Source organism: Mustela nivalis (assembly GCF_964662115.1).
Source record: "Mustela nivalis genome assembly, chromosome: 8".
NCBI classification, from domain to species: domain Eukaryota; kingdom Metazoa; phylum Chordata; class Mammalia; order Carnivora; family Mustelidae; genus Mustela; species Mustela nivalis.
In genome coordinates, this window is record NC_139027.1 from 21,837,585 (window position 1) to 21,845,683 (window position 8,099).

Sequence of the window (8,099 nt, forward strand, 5' to 3'; positions counted from 1 at the left end):
TTTGAACCCAGCTTTCTTGGATCTATGCCCGTGGCCCTTTCTGTCCCCTTGAGCTATGCACAAGTAAGCAGTCTTCACCCCACTTTGCCAAGGAGTGAATGAGGTGTCTGGAGATAAAGCGACTTTGTCCAGGTTTGGTGACTCTGAGTAGCAGAGCCTGGAATCAAACCTTGTCTCTAGTCTACACACCTAGGGCTGTTTCCGGAAACACCACAGCTGCCCCAAAACAGAAACCTCCGAACAAAAAAGTGGAGTCCCTCCCTCCTTTCCTCTCTCTCTTCCTTCCTTTCTGCCTCCCTCCCTAACCTCTCTTGCTTCCTTCTTTCCAGGAACATTGCCTACCCTGGCAAGAGCTTTCACGTCCCAGACAGGAAATTGCGTGATGTGCTCCCTTGTGCCGAGAACAGAGCCTCCACTCTGCAGGCTCTGTGCGTCTTTAGAGACACAGGTCCACAAGGCAGTCCGTGTGCTCAGTGACCCACAGCAGCTGATCGATGGGGGGCTGGGGGTGGGCAGGAGAGGGCTCAGCAGGGGTTCTGGGAGCACTCGGCCCATTCTGAGTGTGTTGTACTTGGGGTGTCTGGCGGAGTCTGTGCAGGTCTGCCCTCTGCATCTGAGCATACTCTGGACAGCATACCCTGGAGTGGGGGGCACTGCTCAGCTTGAAGCATTGAACCTGGACTCTGCCTTCCCATCCCCTGCCCTGCCACATTCCCTCCCTAGCTCTTGCCCCTTCATCTCTACCCTCAGTCCTTTCTGCTCCCTTCTGTCCTCTCCCCTGCCACCAGGGCGATCAGCTTCTTTAGAGTTTTCAAATTCAGGGCTGCAGCCCACGATGTGTTTCCCCAGATTCGTGGGGACAAAACTGTTTGGAAACCTCATGCTTAAGGCGTACCTTAGATCACGTCTTTGCTCTGTTCTCAAGAAACTGCCAATGGAGGAGTCACGGGATTCCAGATGATTCTCTCTATCTCATATATAGCACAACTCAGTATCTTTTCCTCTCATTCTTGTGTTTGGGGGTAAATTATTGAAATAGAAAACATACATCCATTCCAGTGCACAAATGGTGAACACAACTCACTGAGTTTTTGCGAAGTGAACACACTTTTGTCAGTCAGCCCCAGCCAAGAGACAGGGGCCCTCATCCCTCTCTAGTCGTCTGGACCCTATGAGGGCAACTGCTGTCTCGACTTCTCACATCATAGACTCATTCTGCCTTTTAAAAAAAAAATTATAGGGCGCCTGGGTGGCTCAGTGGGTTAAGCCGCGTCCTTCGGCTCGGGTCATGGTCTCAGGGTCCTGGGATCGAGGCCCGCATCAGGCTCTCTGCTCAGCGGGGAGTCTGCTTCCCTCTCTCTCTCTCTGCCTGCCTCTCTGTCTACTTGTGAGCTCTCTCTGTCAAATAAATAAATAAAATCTTTAAAAAAAAATTATATAATGGAACCATACAGTAAGTATCACTTTGTCTCTGGTTTCTTTTGATCAATACTGTATTTGTTGACGAGGTATATGTGTGTAGTACATTATACACACATAGGTATATATATGTGTGTCAAAAATGTATAATTCTCCTTTTCTTGCAGAAATCTTTAGGAACTTTTTAAAAACTGAAGTACGGTAGACATGCAAGGTTATATTAGTATCAGTTGCACACCATAGTGAGTAATCCGACAACGCTATACATTATAATACACTCACCACTAGTGTCTTGCTGAAATATTTAAAATCAGAACCCAAACATTGTCATTCATCCTTATGTTCTTTAATAGGTATCTTAAAAATATATATGTTATCTTACAGAATGCCATTATCCAACGTAAAAATATTGTACAAGAATCCCAGGCCTCCTCTCCTATCCATCTACTACCCTAAATTGTGTATTTATAAAGGAAATTCACAGGTACAGGTGAACCTCTGACCCCAACCCTGCTCCTGTCTCCTTTCCTCACTTCACAAGCTGGTGTATATCAGCATTGCCTTTGGAACGAAATCCAAACCCCTCCAAGGCCAGCCACAGGCCACTCCCAAGTCCGTCTTGGAGCTGACAGAGTCGTCCTGGTCAGCTGGTTCAGATCCCCATCTGGTTTCTGAATCCCTTTTACGACACCCACTGAGTCCCAGCCTCTTTCTGAACATCTCCCCCAAACTTCCGGTGATATTTTTTAGGCAGTGCTGCCTCCCAAGGCTGAGGCAGCTCTGCCTCCAACACCAGCCCTTAGCCCTGGCCTCCTCCTTGGGGGCCACGGGGCAGAGCAATAAGCCCAGCTCTTTTTCTACAGGGAATCCCTGCCGGTATTCGGATCACCCGCCCAGACTATAAACTTTAGCCCATTCTCCTGGTCTCAGTTATTCCCATCAATGTATTCTTGCTCTGGCATGCATATGCATATACTTTCCTGAACCTGGACCTTTCTAATGCTGCCTGCTCGGCACCCTCCCCAACTTTCACCTTGGCAGCATCCCATCAGACACCTGTGGGCACTGTTACCACCAACCACCTTCGAGAGGCCATTTTGGATGTGTTCCATCTGATACAGTCTTACCCTCTGCATTCACTAGGGAACCCCAGGAGCTCCCTTGGGGTGCTCACTGTGCTATGACTGTTGTAAAGCTCTTTTAGAATCTTTCTCATCCCTCACCATTTTCCAAATTCTTGGAGGACAGCCACTTCCTTGTCTGTCCTCCTTTTTCTCGAAATGCCTGGCAAACAGGAAGTGCTAGCAGTAGGCGCTCTTTATGTGCTCCAGGTACATGAGGCAACTGTCTCGGTTGCAAGTTACAGATCACCAGCTCATTTGCTCTGGAACAAGCAACGTGGTCTCCTGTGCCTGGCTTTCCTCTGGGCTCCACTTATGACCCCTATGGGACCAGGATGTGGAGAAGAAAGGAAGACTGGCCCATGGGAGTCAGGAGACCTGGGTAACCCCCGCTCCGCATGCAAGGTTAGTGTGACCTTGAGCCCATGACTCACCTTATCTGAACCTCAGTTTCTTTATCTGGAAGAGGGGACCGGGAGTATGAACCCTGTCTGCTGCATAGACTGTTGAGAAGATCAGACAGAACCCTAGCGGGTGACGTGTCCCCGTGTGTGTAGAGACGGCTTGTGACGGCCCAGTGCCATGCGAATGGGAAGATTCATGAACAACTTCTGTACCAAGAGTCTGGGGTCTGGACACACACATTCAAGTCCCTGCTCTGTTTGTTTTGCTCTGAAAATTTAGATGAGTTTACCTCTCCTGACTTCTTCAATTTTCCTCATTTGTTGATGGGGGATAATAATTGTGCTTGTGAATATTAACCGAGTTAATGTATATGAATCAATTAAGACACTGTTGCAAGGTAAGTCCTATAAAAGGTTTTTACAGGTGTCACCATTGTGACCTTTTCAGGCCTCCACTACTTCTTCTGGCTAGACTGGGAGCTGCCTGAGGCCAGGGCCCATCCTGGCTTCAGGTCTCTCTTAGGCTCTCCTTTTCCCAGCATGCACTAGGTGAATCCTGGATGGCTGTGACATATTGGAAGCGAGTGGGACTTACCTAAAGCCTTCCATCCTGGGAAGAGCACGGGGAGGTGTTGGTGGGGAGGGTTGTGATGCTCATGCCGGGGCCCAATAGCCCCTTTGTTCTGGACTTATGGGTCCTTAGAACAGGAGGGTGGAAAGATCTGTTCCCAAGCAGACCCTGAAGCTGCCTCAGCAGGAGACTCATTCTGGACAGAGAAGTGTCAGGACAAGAGGTTTCCCCTTTAGGACTTCTCTGCCTCCCTTTGCCCTAATGTAGACCCTATGCTCTCAGTCCAATCTCCAGGCAGCAGAGGAGGAAGCAGAAGTCTAGAGATTTCAAGAGACTTACGTCAGGTCACCCAGGCAGCTATAGCAGCGTCATCTTTGGAACTCATTTCCCAAGTGGGATCCCCACCCCAAAAAGCTCTGAGACCTGGAATGAGAAGTGAGGGAAGTTTTCCTCTTCTTCCTCTGCAGACCCCACAAACAGTAGCTTCTGTTCTAACTCCAAAAGATAATTTCCGAATTATAAAGCACTGGGTGCTTCATCTCTGGAATGTACCTGGCTTAAATATATATATTTAATGTACCTGGCTTAAATATATATATATATATATTTATATTTATATTTATATATGTGTGCAATATATACATATATGTATGTACATATACACATATATGTACACATATATGTATATACATATGCAGCTCTATATGTGTACACATGTGTGTACACGTGTACATATAATGCATGTATACACATATATGTATACACATATATGTATACACTATATATAATGTACCTGGCTATATGTATATATATATGCATATGTATATATACACACGTGTATACATACATACACGTGTGTATATGTATACATATATACACAAACAACTGGGAAGTACCCTCTTTCTGTCCGAGTCTTTCTGGCTCATTGACTGCTTAGAGTCTTCTGGGACCATAAGCAGGTGGCTTTGCATATGCTTTCTGAAAAGTCTTGCACAAACTTCAGTGTAACTCCACATGTGGTATAAGGCAACAAAAAGGTTTTATTGTTGTTTGCTTTTGTGTGTTACCGAAGGTAAAAATACGGTAAATGAAGTGCCCTCATCATAGGGTAGAGCTCACTGAGTTGTTCATATGGGACCATCAGCCCGATGCAGCACACGGCAGTTTTCATGTTACTATTATGATGGCCTCTGGAATGAGGGTTTCTGGACATCCTTGTTTTCATTTCTTCTCATTGGTGTATGTCCTGTACACAAAATGGGAATCAGGGTGGACAGAGGGGTGGACAGCTTAAGCTGGGAGGGTCCTCCTTGGAATTTAAAGGAGGCCCCAGGAGAGGGAGCCACATTACTTATAGCCCCGGCCCAAAGAGCTCAGATCTTTGCCCCAGATGCTGGTATCTTTTGAACCGTGGTTCCCAACTTGTCTTCTGCCCCCATACCTGAGAGAGGACACATTCCCTTAGGATTAGTGGCTCAGTTTAAAGGGAGGGGAGGTGCAGTTTGGAAAAGCTGTGTGTGTTATTCGGACACTCATCCCCACTCAGAGGTGTGGGACCCACTGATTGCCTTGCATTCCACCCCACCATCCTGAAATGCCCCCTATGAGAAGAGACACCTGGGTTTAATGGCATCTTAATACTGGTTACTCCCCAACTTTCTGTATGTGCCTCCCCCTTCCCCAGACCCACAGTTATCCTTATTTGCCCTTCTGTATGCCCTGGGGTGCTAACCTCAGTGGACTGCCTTTGGCTAGAGAGGGAGTGTGAGGAGGAGAGAGAGGGGTCTGGCCTCCCTCCCTAGCCCCACCTCCTCCTGCACTCTCTGCCAGTGGCTGCTTCTCTCTGTCCTGCTTGATGGCCCTCTTCCTGGGGACCAGTGCACACCAGGCTCTAATAACACTGTTCCCTCCCCTTCTCAGTCTTATGGGTGGTCACAGTTTCCAGCTGTTACTGGGTTCTGGGTGCCAGGGTCCCTTCTTCCCTTAGTCCTGCCCCCATCTCTATTCAGAGATTCTCGGCAAAAGCCTCTTCCTTTGGGACAGCTGGGCTGAAGTGTCTTTCCTGATAGACTCCTGACTGATCCAGACATCTTTGGACAAACACAAAGGCTTCCATATTAAATAGTCATTGATTAGAAGATGCGCCGGCTTTCAGAAATGTTTGAAGATCATCAAAATGTACGGCTTACTCAGCATGCATAGGGGACCACTTATCATTGAGACATGGAGTTCGCTTCTGGCTCGTCGAGGCTGGGAGCATAGGTGACAGGCAGAGCATTGGGTCTAAAGCCAGGTGGGATGGCTCGGAGCTCAGGCTCTGATACCCCCACGCTGGGACACCATGAGTAGACTGTTTTGCCATTCTGTGGCTTGGCCAACTCTTTGGCAATCCAGAGTCAACCCCACTGTGGTCACATTCCTGGCGGGGATGTTGTATGAGGACAAGTGAGGCCATGTATGTGAAAGGTTTCGTGAACTGCCCAGCACTCAAATGTGTGGGCCCCAGCAGCCCAGAGCAGACAGCTATTCTGGGATTCAAACTGGGGACCAAACATTGAGCTGGAGGGACAAAGGAGGAGACACAATGGCCATGCCCTGCAGAGGTGTCCCAAAGACCCAGAGAAACAGCGAGAAGACAGCCCCCTGCAATCCTCTTCTCCCTCTCCCTCTTCTCTTTCCTCTGCTTCTCAAACCCGACATGACCTTTCCCTAAGCTGAGCCAGGAGGCTAGGCTGTTTATTTATTCAGCTGAGAATTAAGGAGCACCTCTAAGTGTAGGACCAAGTCATGTGCCAAGTAAAGTCCATGCTTTCTGGAGACAGGTAAGAGAGAAACAGAGACATGCCAGTAGGAGACAGGTCATGCAGTGTCCTGGTCAAGAGGAAGACCCTTGTGTCACAGAGGCTGAGCTGCGTTTCCACCCGGATTCACTAACCCACTAACCAAATCTCCAGGACAAATGACTTAATCTCACTTTCTTGATCTGCAACCAGGGAATACTGTGCACCTCAAATATTCGTTAGGAGGACTGCATGAGACCGTTCCTGTAATCAGCCTGGAGCCTGACTCTTGGTGAGGGCTCCACGAAGCAAGAGGGCCTCTATTATTCTTGGTATGTTAGTCCGGGGAGCAGAGGCCCCTTCCTAACCGGGTTATCAGAAATGATTCCCCAAGGAGGCAATAAACTGGGCTTGGAGGTTGAATTCTCGGTTTGGCATTCATCTCTTGTCTGGACCCTAGGGCCAGTCCGCGCAGCACCAGGGTGCAACTCTGCGCGTCTGGCGCTTCCGGAATGAAGGTGAGGGGCAGACCCAGAACACAGGCCTCCCGACGGGCAGAGGAAACCGGCCCAAGTTCTGGAGCTGGGGAAGACCGGGATCAAAGCGCTCCGAGGCAGGCCGGGCGCACCAAAGGGAGGCTAGCGACTTGCATCAGCACAGATTCCGTGATGCTCTGCAGACGTCTCGGTGCTGCTGGGCTTTACGGGAACCCACAAGAAAGGAAAGGGCCGGGGAGCAGGCAGGGCGGGGGCGGGCGAGGGCGAGAGGGTGCGCTCGCCCGCCCGCGCGCTCCCGGCGGCGCCGGCCGGGGCCTGGGCGCGCCCGGGACGGCGGAGGCAGCGGAGGAAGCTCCCGCTCCCTTTCCCCCTCCTCCTTTCCCCCCTGCATTACTGGAAGGACTGTGTGGGAGAGACCCAGAAGCACCCGGATTTTCGAGCGCGGGGTGGGGGAGGGCCAGGCAGCCGCTGGTGCTCCAAGGGAAACCAAAAGTGCCTCTGTTCGCGCCGCTTCAGCACGCGGCTGCCCCCGGGAGGGTCCTGGGCGCGCCTAGCTTTGCAGCACATCCCCCAACCCCCACCAAGATCTCGCTAAGGCACCTTGCGAGGTGTGGCGGGGGGAGGGGCGTGTGGCGCAGGAGAGGACGGAGAGGCGAGTGAGAAAGTGTCACGATTTCTTTTCCTGCGCTCTCCCCGACACCGTCCCCACCCCCAGTTTTCTGGTTTAGCCACTGCCGCTGGGGAAAGGGCTGATCGGTTTTGCGTCAAAGAACTGCATTTACTCAGTCCTGCTGGGAGAGGCGCGTAAACACCCAGGCAGGCAGGACTCAGGGATGAAACTACAATAACAACAAACAAAACAACACCCCCCCTCCTCCGCGCAGTCCCCGCGGCCGGTGTGCACATCCGCTCGCCGCACACCTCTCCCCGGCCGCAGAGTTGGGGACTCTGCCCGGAGGGCGGCGGGCGGAGGTGTGAGGGGTCTGGCCAGCTTCGCCTTGGGCGTCCTTGGGGATGGAGTTCAGGACAGAATGTGTTTTATAGCTGTAAACAATGACCCCGAGTATTGTTTGGGATTACCGTATCTTGGGGCCACTGGGGCGGCCAGATGCCGCCAGCCGTCCCGGAAACGCCAGCGCTTTATATAGAGCCCCGGGAAAGCTTTGAGTTCCCGGCTCTATTTTTCTTTCCTAGCAACTCCCCCACTTTACAGATAAGGAAACTGAGGACGAGATCTGTGACGTGTTACAACGCATAGCGCTTCACCAGGGCTCACGGTCTTCACACATCTTCACATCTTCGCGTCG